Genomic DNA, 18,586 nt, shown 5'->3' with positions numbered 1-18,586 from the left:
CCCAAGGGAATGAAGGCCTCTACTGCTAAGAATCCACTACCTTCAGAAAGAGAGTCTAGATCCTTAGAAAGGTGGGGAAAAAAGGTATATACCTCGGCCACCCTAGCCATGAGGGCCTTAAATTGTCAGTTCCATATGCTTAAATATCAACAGTTTCTGTTATCACAATTAAGAAATAAAATGTCTCAACCTGAACAACCAGATTTGAAGGAGTTGCAGGATATGATGCATAGTGCAGAACAAGTGGGTAAACACACCTTACAATGTGGCTATGATGCCTTAGAGGCCGCAAGTAGAGCTGCTCTTACAGGATCAGTCATTCGCAGACATGCCTGGCTTAGGGAACAAATCTTGCCTGATCATGTTAAAGCTAAACTACTAGATGCTCCTTTACAAAAGGATGTACTATTTGGTACTATCTGAGGAGATACTATGGAAAATGGAAGAAAAGGCTAAATCTATGCAAACTGTCAAAGCTTTTCTACAGGTTCAACCACCACGTTTTAGCAGAAATTGGCCTTCTAAAAACTGGTCCTTTCCAGCCACGGACAAGCCCCAAAGAGGTAGATACAGGCGCACAAGGGGCAGAGGACAATCTCGATGATCATATAGAGGCAGACAATGGCAAACTCCAGCACCAAGAGGTGGCGAAGACAGTGCACAACAATACAGAAAACAAACCCAATGACTTTCCCCTTTTCATGCCAAGCAAGTCTCAGCTGGCAGCACCCTTGGGAGGAAAGCTGGCTTTATTTACAAGAAATTGGCATATTATCACAACAGACAAATGGATCCTGGACATTATAAACAGAGGCTACAGATTTCATTTTCACACTTTTCCAAAAATGAGAGGCATGCCAAACCTGCCACACAATCAAAGGGCAGAGGCACAAATACAAATTTCAAAGCTCATGGACATGAAAGCTATTCAAGAGGTACCTACTCACGAACAAGGTCAAGGTTTTTATTCCAGACTATTTCTGGTACCAAGGAAAGGAACCAACTGGAGACCCATTTTGGACTTATCCATCCTAAACACATTTCTACTCATACCAAAATTCAAGATGCTCACATTACAGCAGCTTCTTCCCATGCTGGGCAAGGAGTTTTGGCTGGTAACATTGGACCTCAAGGAGGCATACCTGCATGTCCCAATCAGACAAAGCTGCAGAAGATACCTCAGATTTCTTGCAGGTTCAATCCACTATCAATTCTCTGCATTGCCCTTTGGCTTATCTACTGCCCAGAGTATTCACGAAATGCCTGGCATCAGTAATTGCCTACTGCAGACTTCAAGGGATACAAATTTACCCTTATTTGGACGACTGCCTGATCCAAGCGGACAGCAAGCACATACTTCTGGAACATCTGGCTTATGTAACACGGTTATTGAATTCTCTGGGATACACAGTCAACAAAGAGAAATCCAGGCTAACACCATCTCAGAAAATAACTTTCCTGGGTGCCAACTTGGACACAAACACCCAGATGGCCTATCTCACGCCAGAAAAACAGGGGCAACTAACTCAGTACTTCAAAATACTAGCAAATTGTACCAGGCTCACTGCAAGGAAAATCCTGCAGGCTCTGGGCTTCATGGCATCTTGCATTCTTTTAATCCCATGTGCAAAGTTGCACATGAGGAAACTTCAATGGTACCTAAAAAACCTATGGTCTCAACACAGCCACAGTTTGGAAACAATAATACCAATAATCCCATGTTTGCAAAAGGAATTTCTATGGTGGGCCCAAGCATGTCAAACAAACACAGGTCTTCCATTCTGCAAGCCTCAAGCAAATCAAGTCATCACAACAGACGCCTCAGACCACGCCTGGGGGGGGCGCACATGACAGACAGGTGCATTCAGGGCAAATGGTCCCAAAAGGAAAAGCACCTTCACATCAATCAAAAAGAAATGCTAGCAGTGATAAATGCAATTACAGCTTTCAAGGACCTCCTGCATCCAGGGCAATTATTGATAAGAACAGACAACACCACAGTAATGTGGTACATAAACAAACAAGGAGGAACACATTCATACCCCCTGTGCAGACTAGCCATGTCATTTTGGAACTTGGCTCTGGAATGGCAAATCGAACTCCAAGCACAGTACTTGCCAGGTTTGGAAAACACGCTGGCAGACAATCTAAGCAGAATTATGACAGACCCACATGAATGGAAGTTGCATCCTCAAGTGTTTACAAAGATAATCCAAGCGTGGGCAAGGCCAGACCTAGATCTCTTCGCCTCCCACAGGAATCATCAATTGGAAAAGTTTTGTTCAAGGACCTTTCATCCAAAGGCCTGGAGAGTGGATGCCCTTTCTTTCAGTTGGGCAGCATGGACAGTTAACGCTTTCTCACCTTTGCCTCTTCTGCCCAAGGTGCTCTTGAAAGCAAGAGCAGACAGACAGAAGATGATACTGATTGCTCCAGACTGGCCAAGACAACACTGGTACCCACTCCTGAGGAGCCTAACGCATACTCCTCCCTGGACCCTACCTGTAATGCCTCTTCTACTGACTCAGCACAGCTACAAAACTCTTCACAGTCAGCTGAAAACACTCAATCTCGCTGCATGGAAAATTCCTTAACACCACAACAGACCCTACTCTCCAAAGAGGTGCAGGATGTCATTTTGGAGGCCAGAAGGCCATCTACTAGAAAGGCTTACTCCGCAAAATGGAAACGGTTTTGCTCTTGGAATGAGAAAAAAGGCCAGGATCCTAGAAAACTGAATTTGCCTCAGATATTACAGTGTCTAGCTGAGCTGTTGAACAGTGGACTTTCATTTTCCTCCATAAAAATTCATGCCTCAGCCATTTCTGCAGAATTCAACACTGATCCACCCTTATTCTCTCACCCACTCTTAAGACAGATCCTCAGAGGGGCTAAGAATATAAGACCTCCAAGGAAACAACCAATACCAGCCTGGGATCTTAATTACATTCTAGAAAAATTAACATTGCCTCCCTTTGAACCAGCTGCCTCTACAGATTTGCAATATTTGTCTGGGAAAACAGCTTTCCTTCTGGCCATTACCTCAGCTCGTAGGGTTTTGGAACTACAAGCCCTCATGGCTGTGCAGCCCTTTCTCATCTTCCATCAGGACAGGGTTTCCCTTCGAACCAGCCCGTCATTTATGCCTAAAGTGGTATCCAGGGTAGCTTTAAATCAAGCCATACACTTACCTACCTTTTACCACAATCCTCAAAATAAAGGGGAAAGGCTGCTACACTCCTTAGACATCCATAGACAGCTACGTTATTATTTGGACAGAACAAAGCCTTTCAGGAAATCAGAACAACATTTTGTGTCCTATGCTGTAGGAGCTCAAGGGAAGCCAGTTACCAAACAGACAATTTCAAAATGGATAGGTCACTGCATACGGTTTTGTTACTCCTTTCATGGAAAATCTGTCCCTACAGGCATCAGATCCCACTCCACCAGGGCCACAGCTACCTCTACAGCCTTCCTCAGAGGAGTTTCTACCAAAGATATTTTGGAGGCAGCCACTTGGAGTTCTGTGCATACCTTCACCAAACACTACCACCTGCCTTTATACTCCAAGACTAGAGCAGGCTTTGACACTGCTGTGTTGCAGGGCATTCTGGCTCAACCCAGTTCCACCTAGTTGCCTACCACCCTGTGCGTAACTTTGGGATTCTACCCATCTGTGATTACTGCAGCTGTATGCACGATGAACATAGTACAGTTTTGTACCTACCATAAATGTAGATGTTCGAGTGCTAATACAGCTGCAGTACAGGTTTCCCTCCCTCCTTCCCCTCTTGGTAAAGGCCTAGGGGCTAACCCCTCCTCATACAACCTGATTGGGTTATCCTTCTATGGTATATTTGCTTGCAACTACTGATTTTTGATTATATTGCATTGCATGAATATATATATATAATTTATGTATTGCCTTCCTTCTGGGGGCACCTGACATCTGGGGCAAGAAAGACTGAAGAAAATGTCGTCGGCTGTGTCTTATATACCCCTGTCGCACTGACGTCTGGAAAGAAAGCGACAACAGCCGACGCCGGACCTAGACTTTGGAATTCGGCCGACCGAGGACCCGCCTGACGGCAGAGAACCCATCTGTGATTACTGCAGTTGTATTAGCACTCGAACATCTACATTTATGGTAGGTACAAAACTGTACTTTCTCTTTTCCTTTCAAATGTTAGTGTTGCTTGGCATTTATTACTGCTTTGGTCAGTTTATTAATGGATAGTAAGTGATTTAAATAATAAATGTGGGCACATAATTCTGCGCCATGGAAAATAATCTGTGTATTGTTTAGATAAAAAGCATTTTTTTTTTTACTTGCTGTATTTGTAAATCATTTAATCCCTCAACTATTAGGGATGGCAAAAGTTTTTTTTTTCAGCACAGTACAAGACTGTGCATCTGTTTCTGATTGAGCTCTGATACTGACCATTGCTTTAGGGTCATCTCCCTTGATATTGTGAGACAAGTCCATAACTGTTTAGGATTATCCCTGTAAACATAAGAATTAATGACAAGAAGGAAAAAGCATAAAACTGGCAAAGTCCTGTCCTGGCCCTCAGCCTACATAAAACACCAAAAAGGCTGGCAGTGAGAGATGGCAAAAGGAAGGAGGAGTCAGAAACTATACGAAAAAATGTTTATCGTTAGGGCTTTCGTTTAGTGTAATCACCAAACTTCTTCAGACAAATTACCTGTCATTTGGTAAATAATTGTTACATAATTATAATATCATTAATTTTTATTTTATTATTTTATTAATATATATTTTTCTATCCTTGTACAATCAAGTGCAAGCTTACAAGTGTAAGATCAGTGTTATGTCTTTCAGCAAGTGTTAACATGCTCTCAGTAACTTTTTATTTTATTGGTTAATTTCTTTTGTATTTAGCTAATGTCTTGTATAAGTAGGTCACAGTTTTTATCTAATTTGTCTGAAGAAGTTTGGTGATTGCACTAAACGAAAGAACTAACAATAAACGTTTTCTTTATATAATTTCTGACTGCTCCTTCCTTTTGCCATCTCTCACTGCCAGATTTTGTGGTGTTTTATTTATTTATTTATTTTTTGGCTCAGCCTACATAACCTATGATGGATAATAAATTTAATTAAGCACATTCTCCTGCAGTTGCTGACACTTTTGCAGATGGTATAGCTTCTAAGTTTCACGCATGGCAAGACTTCACATACTTTGGGGAGGATTCTGTAGGGTCCTTCTTTAATGCCACTTTCAGTAAGCCTTTTTTATTTCCCTCAGTTCTTCTAAAATCACAGTTAGTGAACATGGAAAAAGAGGGTAAGAGCATCTCTATTTTCAGTGTTAAGTTTCATAATCTACAGCACAGATTTATAGAACGTAGTGGAGCCCAGTCCATCGTTGGTTTCACTGTGGCCTGTAGCAACAGAACAACCAGAAATCTGGAAAGACCCATCATGGTCATGGTAGCTTCCATCAGAGTTGCCAGTTCAGAGGCAGGAGTAACAGACAGCTACAGGGGTATTGCAGTTCTCCTCCTGAGGGGCCATAGTTTAATTCCTAACACCTTGCTTGATTGTCCAACTCTGGTGGCATTTAGGTAATCTGTGCCTATTCTTGCAGGTGTGGATGGCCTTCGCTATAGACAGATGAATAATGGCAACTATGCCCAGAAGAGAGTATATGATGCCCTTCTGTAGGGCAGAGCATGTGTGCTGTATGTTTAAGAAGGGTTTCAAGGCCTGAACGTGCATATAAGCTGTGAGCACTTGTTAGCTTCAGTGACATTTTGCGAGTGCAGCCAGAGAGTGAACATGTACAAGTGTAATAGCTAGTTTGTACATAAGTGTACCTTAGTTAAAGTTTTTAAGCCTCAATCCGGATGTGTTGTACTTAATCAAGCTGCTTGAACAGAACCCAGAAAGTTTCGTCTGTTATATCCTGACTAGACAAGCGACATGGTGTCAGAACCAAGACTCCAGAGACTGCTTTCCAGAGCGATGAGGTGCAGACTTAACAGTGAAGGTGTAAACTAAGAGAAACAAACATGAAAATTAGCCAGAAAAGAACCAAAGGTAATGAAAACTTGCACAGTTTATTTTATAAAAAAGATAAAACAGAGCATTACAGGGGCACAAACTGCATTATTAAACAAGCGAGAGTCACAAAAGGTTTATTGATTAAACAAAATGTTTAAAATTAAGAGATTTGATAAAACGAGAATCAGAAAAGTACATAAGGGGGTTGGAATTGCCTTGAAATTGCAAAACTGGTATGTTTAAGGCAAAACGAGTGTGTTTAAACCAAAACGGGCATGTTTAGAGTAAAATCAGCACAAGCAAAGTATAATGGGCATGAAAAGAGATTAAATGAGCAAAACGAATATAATAAGGGGCAAAACGGGCACATTAACCGTAAATAAAGCAAGGCAACTACATGGCTTGGTGAAGTACTGTGTTTAGTAATAAACTACTATTTTGCATTAACTGAAGCCCTGAATAGCATAACTAGAGATGTTCTTCATGTTTCACTGTTGCAGTCATCACATTTGGGTTATCCTTGCTAGGTTAGCTCTCGGCCGGCCTGAATACCAGAGGTTTAGTATTTCTGCGTCAGTTGCTGTTGCTTGACGACTGACATCACGTCATCAGTTGTATAAAGTAAGGCAACTGATGCCATTACATCAGTCTTTCTTGCCGTGGAGCCCGAAACAGAAGCAGTTAGCACGAGTGCCGGTCGGCCACTACCTCAGTTTTCGTCTACCGAATTGAAGTTGAAGTCTTCTAAAGCTAAATACCCCATTTGGGATCCTTTTTGATTGCACTAACCGATGTCAGAAAAAGTTAATAATTGTCTTGCTTGTGGAAAGCAAATACCACACCGAGACTTCCATTCTTACTGTGTCACTTGTTTAGGCCCAGACCATGACATCCCCCATTGTTGCTTCTGTGTTCTGTTCAATGCCAGAACTATCTGTTATCGGGCCCTTATTGTAGCCAGATATTTTCGCTTACAGTCCTCGAATTCTGATATGGCTTCGGTAAGCCATCCGACAGCAGATCTTCCTAAAAAACATAAAGATAAAGACAGAGACAGACCGCACAGGTCCAAACCTACCAATGACGCTTCTGTTAAGCTAGTCGTCAGTTCTCCGGTACTCAGTGAGGCACTTTCACAGCCCCTGATGCCCGCTTCAGTTGATTTGCTGGCTACTATCGAGACCCTTTCGGAGTCCGGTATGCCACAAAACTTTTCTTTGACTAAGGATCCTGAGGTAATCTCTACCTTGGATGGATCTAGAACCGCTGAGCAGGCAGCGGCTTCCGAGGAAGTCCTACACACTACTGAATCTCGACACAAACCGATGTCTTCTTTTGTGACTACCGTTCTTTCAAAAACGACCGAGTTTCTTAGGCTCAGGGTACGAACCACACCCAAGAAACCGACAAACCACTCTCAGGCGCCTGCTACCTTGCCTCACTCTCAAATGCTTAAAATTGCGGAAGACCTTTTCATGCTGATCAGAGGAAGCCAAGCTACTCCCTCCAAAAGGAAAAGAGATCTGTCCCCTGTAGGTTTGTCTGAACAAGACTCAGATGAGTCTGATGCATCTGAATATGAAAACATTCAATCCCTCTCCATGTCTGAGGAGTCTGATGCAGAGGATTCCATTCCTTCAGTCTCTCCCCCAGAGGATTTTTCCTTTGAGGAAACCCTGCATACATTAAGGGAGCATTTCCAATGGGAGAGTCAGGACTACACTCAGTCTAAAAAGAGACTCAGGGAATTCTTAGATCTTCCACAACACAGACCCTTGGCTATCTCCCCCAGTCCTGGGTGTTGTGGAGGATGTTTTCCTCAAATCCAGCTTGACTCCTCACGCCCTTCCTCCAGCTCTCAGAAAACCAGACTGGTACTACAGAGTCCCTGACTCACACAAATATCTTTTTAAAAATCCAACAGCTGACCCTGAGGTCATTTCTCAAGGGCCAAAAGGGATTAAACCAACCTCTGCTAAAAATCCCACCCCCCCAGACAGGGATTCGCGAGCATTGGACATATGGGGTAAAAAAAGTATACACCTCAGCTACTCTTGCTATCAGGGCACTAAATTGCCAGTTCCATATACTGAAATTTCAGCAACATACCTTGGAACTCCTCAAAGAAAAAAAAAATGTCTTCCTTTCCTGCTTGGGCAGAATTTAAAGATTTATAACAGTTAATGCATTCTGCAAGTCAAGTAACAAAACACACCTTGCACTGTGGTTTTGACGCCCTAGAAGCTTCTTGTAGGGCAGCAGTCACTGGATCTGTCATTAGAAGGCATGCATGGCTTAAGGAACAGCCTCTGCTAGACCATGTCAAATCTAAATTGTTGGATGCCTCCTTGCACAAAGATAACTTATTTGGCACTAAAGGCATAAGAGGTCTTAAAAATGATGGAAGAAAAAACAAAATCTATGCAAACACTTAAGGATTTCTTCCAGGTCCAACCCCCTAGGTTCAGCAGGCATTGTCCCTCCAAATACTGGTCTTTTCCTGCTGCCAGTAAATCAGCCCAGCTTAGGCCGCGTGGAAACAGACCTCCCAGACAGCAGCCACAGAGAATGCAGAGATCTAAGCAGTGGTCTACCTCCACTTCAAACCAGGAAGTTCTAAGCCACCCTCTTATGGTAAGAACTCACAATAACTCACCTCCTCCACCCCCTCCCTCTTCCCACTTTCATTTACCCCTAGGAGGAAAGCTCTCCTTTCACTCAAGCACCTGGGCCACCATCACCAAGGACCACTGGGTTCTGAACATTGTGTCTCAGGGATACAAATTTTCCTTCCAACCCCAAAAGGCTTTCTAGACCTACCACAAATCAGTGGGCAGAAGCTCAAAAGCAAATTCTTTCCCTGCTCTCTATGAGGGCAGTAGAGCATGTTCCTGCAGAACAGATAGGCCAAGGTTTCTACTGCAGACTATTTCTGGTACCCAGAAAAGAGGGCACCTAGTGTCCTATCCTCACTCTATCCATTCTCAACACCTTCCTGGTGATCCCAAAATTCAAAATGCTCACCCTCCAGCAGCTGCTACCCATGCTCTCCAAGGACGCTTGGCTAGCCACTTTAGATCTAAAAGACGCCTACCTCCACATGAGAATCATGCAGGAAATATCTTCGCTTCAGGGCAGGCTCTCAACACTTTCAGTTCTCTGCACTTCCCTTTGGCTTATCTACTGCTGCCAGAGTTTTCACAAAATCTCTGGCTATTGCCTTTTGCAGACAAATAAATATTCAAATTTACCTGTACTTATACCTTATTCAGGCGGACAGCCAGGAAAAGCTGCTCAAGTACCTGGCCTTTGTAAAGACTCTCTTAACCTCTCTAGGGTACACAATCAATGAAAAGAAACCCAGGCAGGTGCCTACACAAAGGATAATCTTCCTGGGAGCACGTCTGGACACAGCATCCCAGATGGCATACCTTACACCAGAGAAACATATTTTCCTGACAACCTACTTCTCTGAACTAGCCACCAGGCCCCAGTTAACTGCATGGTAGAGCCTGCAAGCTCTGGGGTTCATGGCATCTTGCATACTACTCATTCCATATGCTACACTGCATATGAGGAAACTTCACTGGTACCTAAAGAGCCTTTGGTGTCAACACTCTCAAGACCTGGAAACTCTTCTACCTATAATTCCTTGCCTCAGAAAAGATTTTCTTTGGTGGGCAACAGCATATTCACTGAACAAGGAACTGCCTTTCTTCCTCCACCCCTCCCAGGCCCTCACCACAGACGCATCAGACTATGCTTGGGGTGCACACCTAGACGGCAGGTGCATACAGGGCCAATGGAGCCCACAGCAAATCCCTCTGCACATCAGTCAAAAAGAGATGATGGCTGGGCAGCATGCCTTGATAGCTTTCAAGCCCCTTCTCTCTCCAGGGGCTCTCCTGATCCGAACAGACAACACCACTGTGATGTGGTACATCAACAAGTTGGGAGGGACTCACTCCTACCCTGTATGCAGGCTAGCCATGACCCTTTAACAGACAGCCTCTGCCATGCAACTACACTTGTTAGCACAATTCCTGTCAGGCTCTCTCAACTCTCTGGCAGACCAGTTAAGCAGAAATCTTCTGGACCCACATGAGTGGCAACTCAACACAAGTACCTTCACCCTAATAACTCAGAAATGGGGAACCCCGAAGGTCGACCTCTTTGCCTCCCACACCAACCAACAGCTCAGCAAATTTTCCACCAGGGAGCATCACTGCATGGCTTGGAAAGTGGATGCCCTGTCCTTCCCCTAGCTCAGTCTACCTGTCTATGCCTTTCCTCCCCTACTTCTCATCCCCAGGGTAGTGCTCAAAATAAGGGAAGAAAAACCAAGGACCATTCTTATAGCTCCAGACTGGCCTCGGCAACACTGGCACCCCTTGCTGCGCAGCCTGTTCCCCCTGCCTCCATGGCATCTTCCTCAGATTCCAAATCTCCTGACCCAGAGGGAAGGGGAATTCATGCATCCTCAATTGCAGACACTCAATTTGGCAGCTTGGCTTGTTCCCTAACCCCAAACCAGTCTGCCAACCTCAGTAAACAGGTTCTGGATGTTATCCGTGAGGCCAGACGCCCTAGCATCAGAACATCATGTGCAGATAAATGGAAAAGGATCAGTACCTGGATCCAGGCTAAGGGAGCCAATGTGGCAGAGCCCTATCTCCCTCTCATTCTGTATTACTTAGCTGACCATGGAAAACTCTTTTACTAAATAAAACAGGTAAAAAAACAATGTGAAATCCAAAATACACAGTACTTCATGTTAAGCGCTTTCATCAGTGAATTGACTTCATCAGAACAACTGAACCAAACCCCTGAAACATTTAAATACTCTCGATCTTAAGCAGTTAATCAGCACTCCATTGAAATTGTCAGCTCACATCCCATTTTAAAGAAGCATAACTCATTCAACCATAATGAACAGACACTTAATAAAATCAATACGCAAATTTAAAATATTTTCATACATAATTGGTAAACTCTTAGTCAAACTGGTTTGAGATCGAGTTAACTAAACTAATGTCCGTTACTGTTATCACCAAGTTGAAATGCCATTTCTCAGTCCATGGTATTCCACACAAATTTATTTCTGACAATGGTATTCAATTTACTAGGGAGATGTTTAAGAAATTTGCAAGAGAATGGGACTTTGTACATGTAACTAGTAGTCCAGAATATCCACAGTCAAATGGACTAGCCGAACGTGCAGTACAGAGTGCAAAGCAATTACTTGAAAGGTCTAAGTGTGACAATACCAATGTCTTTTTGAATTTACTCAACTTCAGAAACATACCCCGTGACGATATACTTGGCTTGCCTGCTCAGATACTTCTGTCCAGGCAGACCAGAACAACATTGCCTGTTAGATCCAATTTGTTGGGCCTAAAGCTAAGAACAGCAGAATCATTAGAACCCAATTATTCAGGAAGTTTTCTTTCCAGGAGTCCAGCTGTGGTAAATCGAGCAAATTTTTTCGTCTGTTGAAAGAATTCGTCAAGTAACAGGTATATGTATGGAGCCGAGATCCTACTTTATAGAATCTGTGGATTACAGGAGAAATCGCAGACATCTTCTTCCTATACCACAATCAGTATCGCAACATTGTTCCTGGAATACAGACTCTAGATTTCAGAGCAATCCAGACAATGTTCCTCTTGAAGAACGTGTCTTAACTTCTACTTCCATTCCTGATGTTCCTAAAGTTGAACATTCAGAAGAGACAGTCCCAGTTGCTAAATCTGATACAAAATTTTATGTCACACATTTTGGTCATATTTCCAGATGTAGTGTGAAATACACAACAACCTGAACTTTATTGCATATATGTGTATCTAGTTCTGTATAATTGCATGACAAAGAATTATTTGTATTGACTGCATGTTGATTGATATTGTCAGTATTGCATAAGGGAGGATATAGAACAGAGCATGTGTGCTTCATCTTTAAGAAGGGTTTCAAGGACTGAACATACATATTAATAGCAAGCATGTATTTGCTTCAGTGCCATTTTGAGAGTGCAGCCAGGGAGTGAGCATGTATTAGTGTAATAGCTAGATTGTATGTAAGTTTACCTTAGTTATTAAGCTTAAGTACTGATGTTTTTGTACATAATAAAGCTGCTTGAACAAAACCCACAAAGTCTCGTCTGTTAACATCCTGACTAGATGAGTGACACCTTCCATAACCTCTACAGGTGCAGACTCTCCCATTGCTACAGATCGCTCCCCATTAAGGGGAGAGTCAAGAAAAGAGGTGTTAAATCTTATACAGAATAGAGCCAACCAGGATGTCCCACTAGATGAGAATGATCAGTTTCTTACTCCAGGTTATTTTTAGTTTCCACAGAGGTAAAAGGGTATTACACCAGGTTATTTTTATTTTCAAAGAAATAAAAGAAACTCAGGCCAGTACTGGGTCTGAGTGGATGAAATTAATTTATTCCTGAATAAACCTTCCAGATCATCACAGTTTGGCCTGTTTTTCTGAAGTAGACTGAATTTGACTTTGGGTCTCCAAGACACCTGCTTGCAAAAGATTGCCAAGGTACCTAGGATGTTTATGCCATTAGGTAAGGGCCAGCCGTCTGCAGATGTTCTTCGTGTTTCACTGTTGCAGTCATCACATTTGGGTTATTCCTGCCAGTGTAGCCCTCGGCCGGCCCGACATCAGAGGCTTAGTGTTTCTGCATTGCTGTTGCTTCAGGACTGACGTCAGGTCATCAGTTGTATAAATTAAGATAGCCGATGCCATTACATCAGTCTTTCTTGCCATGGAGCCCGAAGCAGAAGCAGTTAGCACGGGTGTCGTTTGGCCGCTACCTGAGTTTCATCTTCCAAATTGAAGCTGAGGTCTTCTAAAGCTAAGTACCCCGTTGGGGATCCTTTTTTCTTGCTCTAACTGATGTCGGAAAAAGTTAACAATTGTCTCACCTGTGGAAAGCAAATACCACACTGAGACTTTCATCCTTACTGTGTCACTTGCTTAGGCCCAGACCACATCTTCTTCCACTTTTGTGCTTTGTTCAATACCAGAACTATACGTCGTCGGGCCCTTATTGTATCTAGATATTTTCACTTACAGTCCTTGAATTCCAATATGGCTTCGGTAAGCCATCCGACAGCAGCTCTTCCAAAAAAACATAAGGATAAAGACAGAGACAAACTGCTCAGGTCCAAACCTACAGACGATGCTTCTCCTAAGCTAGTCATCAGTTCTTTGGTCCTCAGTGAGGCGCTTTTGCAGCCCCTGATGCTTGCTTCTGTGGATTTGCAGGCCGCTACCAAGACCCTTTTGGAGTCTGGTATGCTGACTAAGGATCCTGTGGTTGTCTCTCTCTTGGAGGGGTCCGGAGCCACTGAGCAGACACCAGCTTCCGAGGAAGTACTTTGCACTACCGATTCTCAACACAAACCAACAACTTCTTTCTCATATACCATTCTTTCTAAAACTACCGAGTTTCTAAGGCCCAGGGTATGAACCAATGATCCAGTCTCAGGCACCTGCTTCCTTGCCTCAGTCTCAAATGCTGAAAATGGTGGATGACCTTATCATGCTGATCAAGAAAAGAGAAGCTACCCCTTCCAAAAGAAAAAGAGAACTGTCCCCAGTAGTTTTGTCTGAACAGGAGTCTGATAACTCTGATTCATCTGAATATGAAGACATGCAACCCCTCTCTGCTTATGAGGATTCTGATGCAGAGGATTCCATTCCTTCAGCCTCTCCACCCGAGGACTTATCCTTTGGTGAAATCCTTCATACTTTAAGGGAGCATTTCCAGTGGGAATGTCAGGACTACCCTCAGTCTAAAAAGAGACTCAGGGAATTCTTATATCTTCCACAGCACAGACCCCTGGCCATTCCCCCAGTCCTGGATGTTGTGGACGATGGTTTCCTGGAATCCAGTTTGAGTTCTGACACCCTCCCTCCTACACCCAAAAAACCTGACAGGTATTACAGAGTGCCTGACTCACACAAATTTCTTTTGAAAAATCCTACTGCTGACCCTGAGGTTATTTCTCAAGGGCCCAAAGGAATTAAAACAACTCTGAGTCCCACCCCCTCAGATAGGGATTTCCGAGCACAACACAGATGGGGCAAAAAAGTATTCACTTTTGCTACTCTTGCTATCAGAGCACTAAATTGCCAGTTCCACATGCTAAAATTTCAGCAACATACCATGGAACTCAAACAAAAAGTGTCTTCCTTTCCAGTTTGTGCAGAATCTAAGAGTTAATGCATTCTGCAAGTCAAGTGACTAAGCACACCTTACACTGTGGTTTTGATGCCCTAGAAGCTTCTTGCAGGGCAGCAGTCACCAGTTCTGTCCTTAGAAGGCATGCATGGCTTAAGGAACAGCCCCTGCCAGACCATGTTAAATCTAAATTATTGGATGCACCTTTGCACAAAGACACCTTATTTGTCACTAAGGCAGAGGAAGTCTATGCAGACAGTCAAAGATTTCCTACAGGTGCAGCAGGCATTGCCCCTCCACGCACTGGTCCTTTCCTGCTCCCACCAGGTCAGTTCAGCCCAGACCCTGGGGAAGCAGACCCCCTCCCCCAGACAACAGCCACAGGGAATGCAGAGATCAAAACAGTGGAATTCCTCCACTTCAAAACCAGGGAGTTCTAAGCCACCCCCTCATGGTAAGAACTCACAATGACTCTCCTCCCCCACCCCCCCTCTGCCCACCTTCACTTACCCCTAGGAGGAAAACTCTCCTTTCACGCAAGCACCTGGGCCATCATTACCAGTGACCACTGGGTCCTCAACATAGTGTCCTAGGGATACAAACTTTCTTTCCATACTTTTCCAACCCCAAAAGGGTTCCCAGATGTACCCCCAAACCAGTGTGCAGAGGCACAAAAGCAAGTCCTTTCCCTGCTCTCTGTGAGGACAATAGGGCACGTTCCTGTAGAACAGAAAGCATAGGTTTTTACTCCAGACTTTTTCTGGTACCTAGAAAAGAGGGCACCTGGCGCCCCATCCTCGATCTATCCATTCTAAACACCTTCCTTGTGATAACAAAATTCAAAATGCTCACCCTGCAGCATCTGCTACACATGCTCTCCAAGGATGCTTGGCTAGCCACCCTAGACCTAAAAGAGGCCTACCTCCACATTCCTGTCAGGGAATCATGCAGGAAAAATGTACATTTCAGGGCAGGATCTCTGCACATTCAGTTCTCTGCACTTCCCTTTGGCTTATCTACTGCTCCCAGAGTTTTCACAAAATGTCTGGCTCCCACTATTGCCTTTTGCAGACAAAGGAATATTCAAATTTACCCATACTTAGATGACTGCCTAATTCAGGCATACAGGAAAAGCTGCTCAAACACCTGGCCTTTGTAAAGTCCATACCGACCTCCCTAGGGTACACTATCAATGAGTAGAAATCCAAACTAATACCCATAGAAAGGATTATATTCCTGGGATCAAGCCTAGACACAGCATCCCAGATGGCATTCCTTTCACCAGAAAAGCCAACTTACCTGACAGCCTACTTCTCTCAACTAGCCACCAGTCCCCAGTTATCCACAAGGAAAATCCTGCAAGCTCTGGGGTTCATGGCATATTGTATTCTACTCATTTCATATGCCAGACTGCATATGAGGAGTCTTCAGTGATGCCTAGAAAGCCTCTGGTGTCAACACTCTCAAGACCTGGAAACTCTTATACCAATGATACCTTGCCTAAGGAAAGATTTTCTTTGGTGGGCAGCAGCATGCTCCCACAACAAGGGACTACCTTTCTCACCACTCCCGCCACCCAGACCCCTCACCACAGATGCATCTGATTATGCCTGGGGTGCACACCTGGATGGCAGGTGCATACAGGGCCAATGGAGCCCACAGCAAATCCATCTGCACATCAACCAAAAAGAGATATTAGCTGTCCAGCACGCATTGACAGCTTTCAGGCCCCTTCTGTCCCCAGGGGCTCTCCTGATCAAAACAAACAACACCACTGTGATGTGGTGTATCAACAAGCAGGGAGGGACTCACTCCTACCCCCTATGCAGGCTGGCCATGACCCTTTGGCACACAGTCTCTGCCATGCCACTCCACCTGTTATCACAATTCCTGCCAGGTTCTCTAAACTCTCTGGCAGACCACTTAAGCAGAAATCTTCTGGACCCACACGAGTGGCAGCGAGACAAAAGAACCTTCATCCTAATAACTCAGAAATGGGGCACCCCGAAGGTCGACTTCTTTGCCTCCCACACCAACGATCTGCTCAGTAAGTTCTGCACCAAGGAGCATCACTGCGTGGCTTGGAAAGTGGATGCCCTATCCTTCCCCTGGGTCAGTCTATCGGTCTATGCATTTCCTCTGCTACCTCTCATCAACAGGTTACTGCTCAGAATAAGGGAGGAAAAATCAAGGACAACTCTTATTGCTCCAGACTGGCCTTGCCAGCACTGGTGCCCACTGCTGTGCAGCCTGTCCCTGCTGCCACCATGGTATCTCACTCAGACCCCCAACCCTTTTGACCCAGAGGGAAGGAGAATTCATGCATTCGCAATTGCAGACCCTCAATTTGGCTGCCTGGCTTATTCCATGACCACTGATCAATCTGCCATCCTCAGTAAACAGCTTTTAGATGTCATACGTGAGGCCAGAAGCCCTAGCACTAGAAAGTCTTACGCTTACAAATGGAAAAGGTTCTGCACCTGGATTCAGGCTAAGGGAGCCAATATGGCACAGCCCTCCCTACCTCTCATCCTGGATTACCTTGCTAACCTGCTACACCGTGGTCTGTCCTTTTCCTCTATTAAAATTCATGCCTCTGCTATCTCTGCTCATTTCCACACTTAGCAGCTCCTTTTATCACACCTTCTGATCAAACAATTCCTAAGAGGTGCTAGCAAATTAAGGCCACCCAGAAGAGCACCTACCCCAGCTTGGGACCTTAACTTTGTGTTGGAAAAGCTTACCCTGCCCCCCCTTTGAACCAGCATCATCAGCAGAGTTAAAATTTCTCTTCTGGAAGACTGCTTTTCTTCTGGCCTTCACTTTTGCAAGAAGACTGTCCAAGCTACAAGCACTCATGGCTGTGGAGCCCTTCATCATCTTCCATGCTGACAGGGTTTCCCTCAGGACTAACCCATCCTTCATGCCCTAAGTGGTGGCCAGTGTGGCTCCCAACCAATCCATTAATTTGCCCACCTTTTTCCCTAACCCACAAAACAAGGGGGAAAGGATCCTGCACTCTCTAGATGTGCACAGACAGCTCAGATTCTATCTAGAAAGGACTAAATCATTCAGGAAGTCTGATCAGTTACTAGTTAGCTTTGCTGCATGGGCAGAGGGCAAAGCCATCTCCAAACAGTTAATTTCCACAGTTTCCAAATGGATAGCACACTGCATCCATTTCTGTTGCAAGCAACATGGAAAACCTCCCCCTAAGGGGGTCAGGGCTCACTCCACCAGAGCAGCCTCCAACTCTGTAGCTTTCCTCAGAGGAGTCCCCCACCAAGGACATCCTGGAAGCTGCCACCTGGACATCTGTTCACACTTTGACCAAGCATTACCACCTGCCTATCTTCTCCAAATTCATGGCAGGCTTTGCCACTGCAGTCTTGCAGGGCATCCCAGCCAGCCCCTAGTCTCCTTGACTGCCTCCACCCTTTTCCTCAGCTTTGGGAATCAACCCAAATGTGATGACTGCAGCAATGAAACACGAAGAGCATAGTACAGTTGTATACACTTACTCTAAATGTAGATGTTCGAGTGTATTCACTGTTGCAGTCCTGGTTTCCCTCCTTGCATGCCCCCTCTTCTCTTTCTCTCTCTCCTTACAAGGAACATTTTGGTATTTACTTTCTACTGGTGGGGTTCTTCCAACATAACCTGGCTCCCGCTTCGGGGCTCCTGACAGGGCAAGAAAAACTGATGTAATGGTGTCAGCTGCCTTACTTTATACTACTGACGACTGGATGTCATTCCTGAAGCGACAGCAACTGATGCAGAAATACTAAGCCTGTGGTATTCGGGCCGGCCGAGGGCTACCCTGGCAGGGATAACCCAAATGTGATGATTGCAACAGCGAATACACTCAAACATCTACATTTATGGTAAGTGTACACAACTGTACTTTCTAGACTATGTTATTCTCTCTAACATCATCTCCCAAGGTGTCATCAAATGAATGTTTGTATTTGCGGTGATTTAGTGGCTGTAAGGGATGAAGATGTTTCCTTACTTGTATGACTAGTTTGTAGCTGCCCCAAAACAGAACTTACTGTAATCTGCTCAAAGGTCTCTTCTCAGTTTCTTACTGTCCCCTCAAAAGTTGACAGTCATAGGATGTATCCTCTGCTATCTGTTCTGCAGGGTCAATCTTTCGTCAGCTGATCTTTTTGTTATAAAACTTGGTATATCATATCATTAGATCTCATAAGGTTATTGCACATTATGTGTACGTTTGTGTAAAATCACTGGATCTGATGGCTGCAGCTGTACACATGGTTCTCTTTGTAAGGCTGTACATGAGAGTTCTACAGTGGACTTTGAAAGTTCATTTGTTCCAGTTAATAGATCCAGTG

General features: G+C 44.3%; 1 protein-coding gene across 1 annotated transcript in view; it reads left to right on the top strand.

Moving 5' to 3' along the window:
- Window positions 1-18,586, top strand: part of FBXO9 (F-box protein 9) — a 1,636,589-nt gene that overhangs the window by 344,700 nt on the left and 1,273,303 nt on the right. The window lies entirely within an intron of this gene.

The sequence above is a fragment of the Protopterus annectens genome, chromosome 2.part2 (genome assembly GCF_019279795.1).
Source record: "Protopterus annectens isolate FY-2018-M chromosome 2.part2, PAN1.0, whole genome shotgun sequence".
NCBI classification, from domain to species: domain Eukaryota; kingdom Metazoa; phylum Chordata; order Ceratodontiformes; family Protopteridae; genus Protopterus; species Protopterus annectens.
The sequence above is the reverse complement of the archived record's forward strand: the minus strand, read 5'-3'. Positions and strand labels throughout refer to the sequence as shown.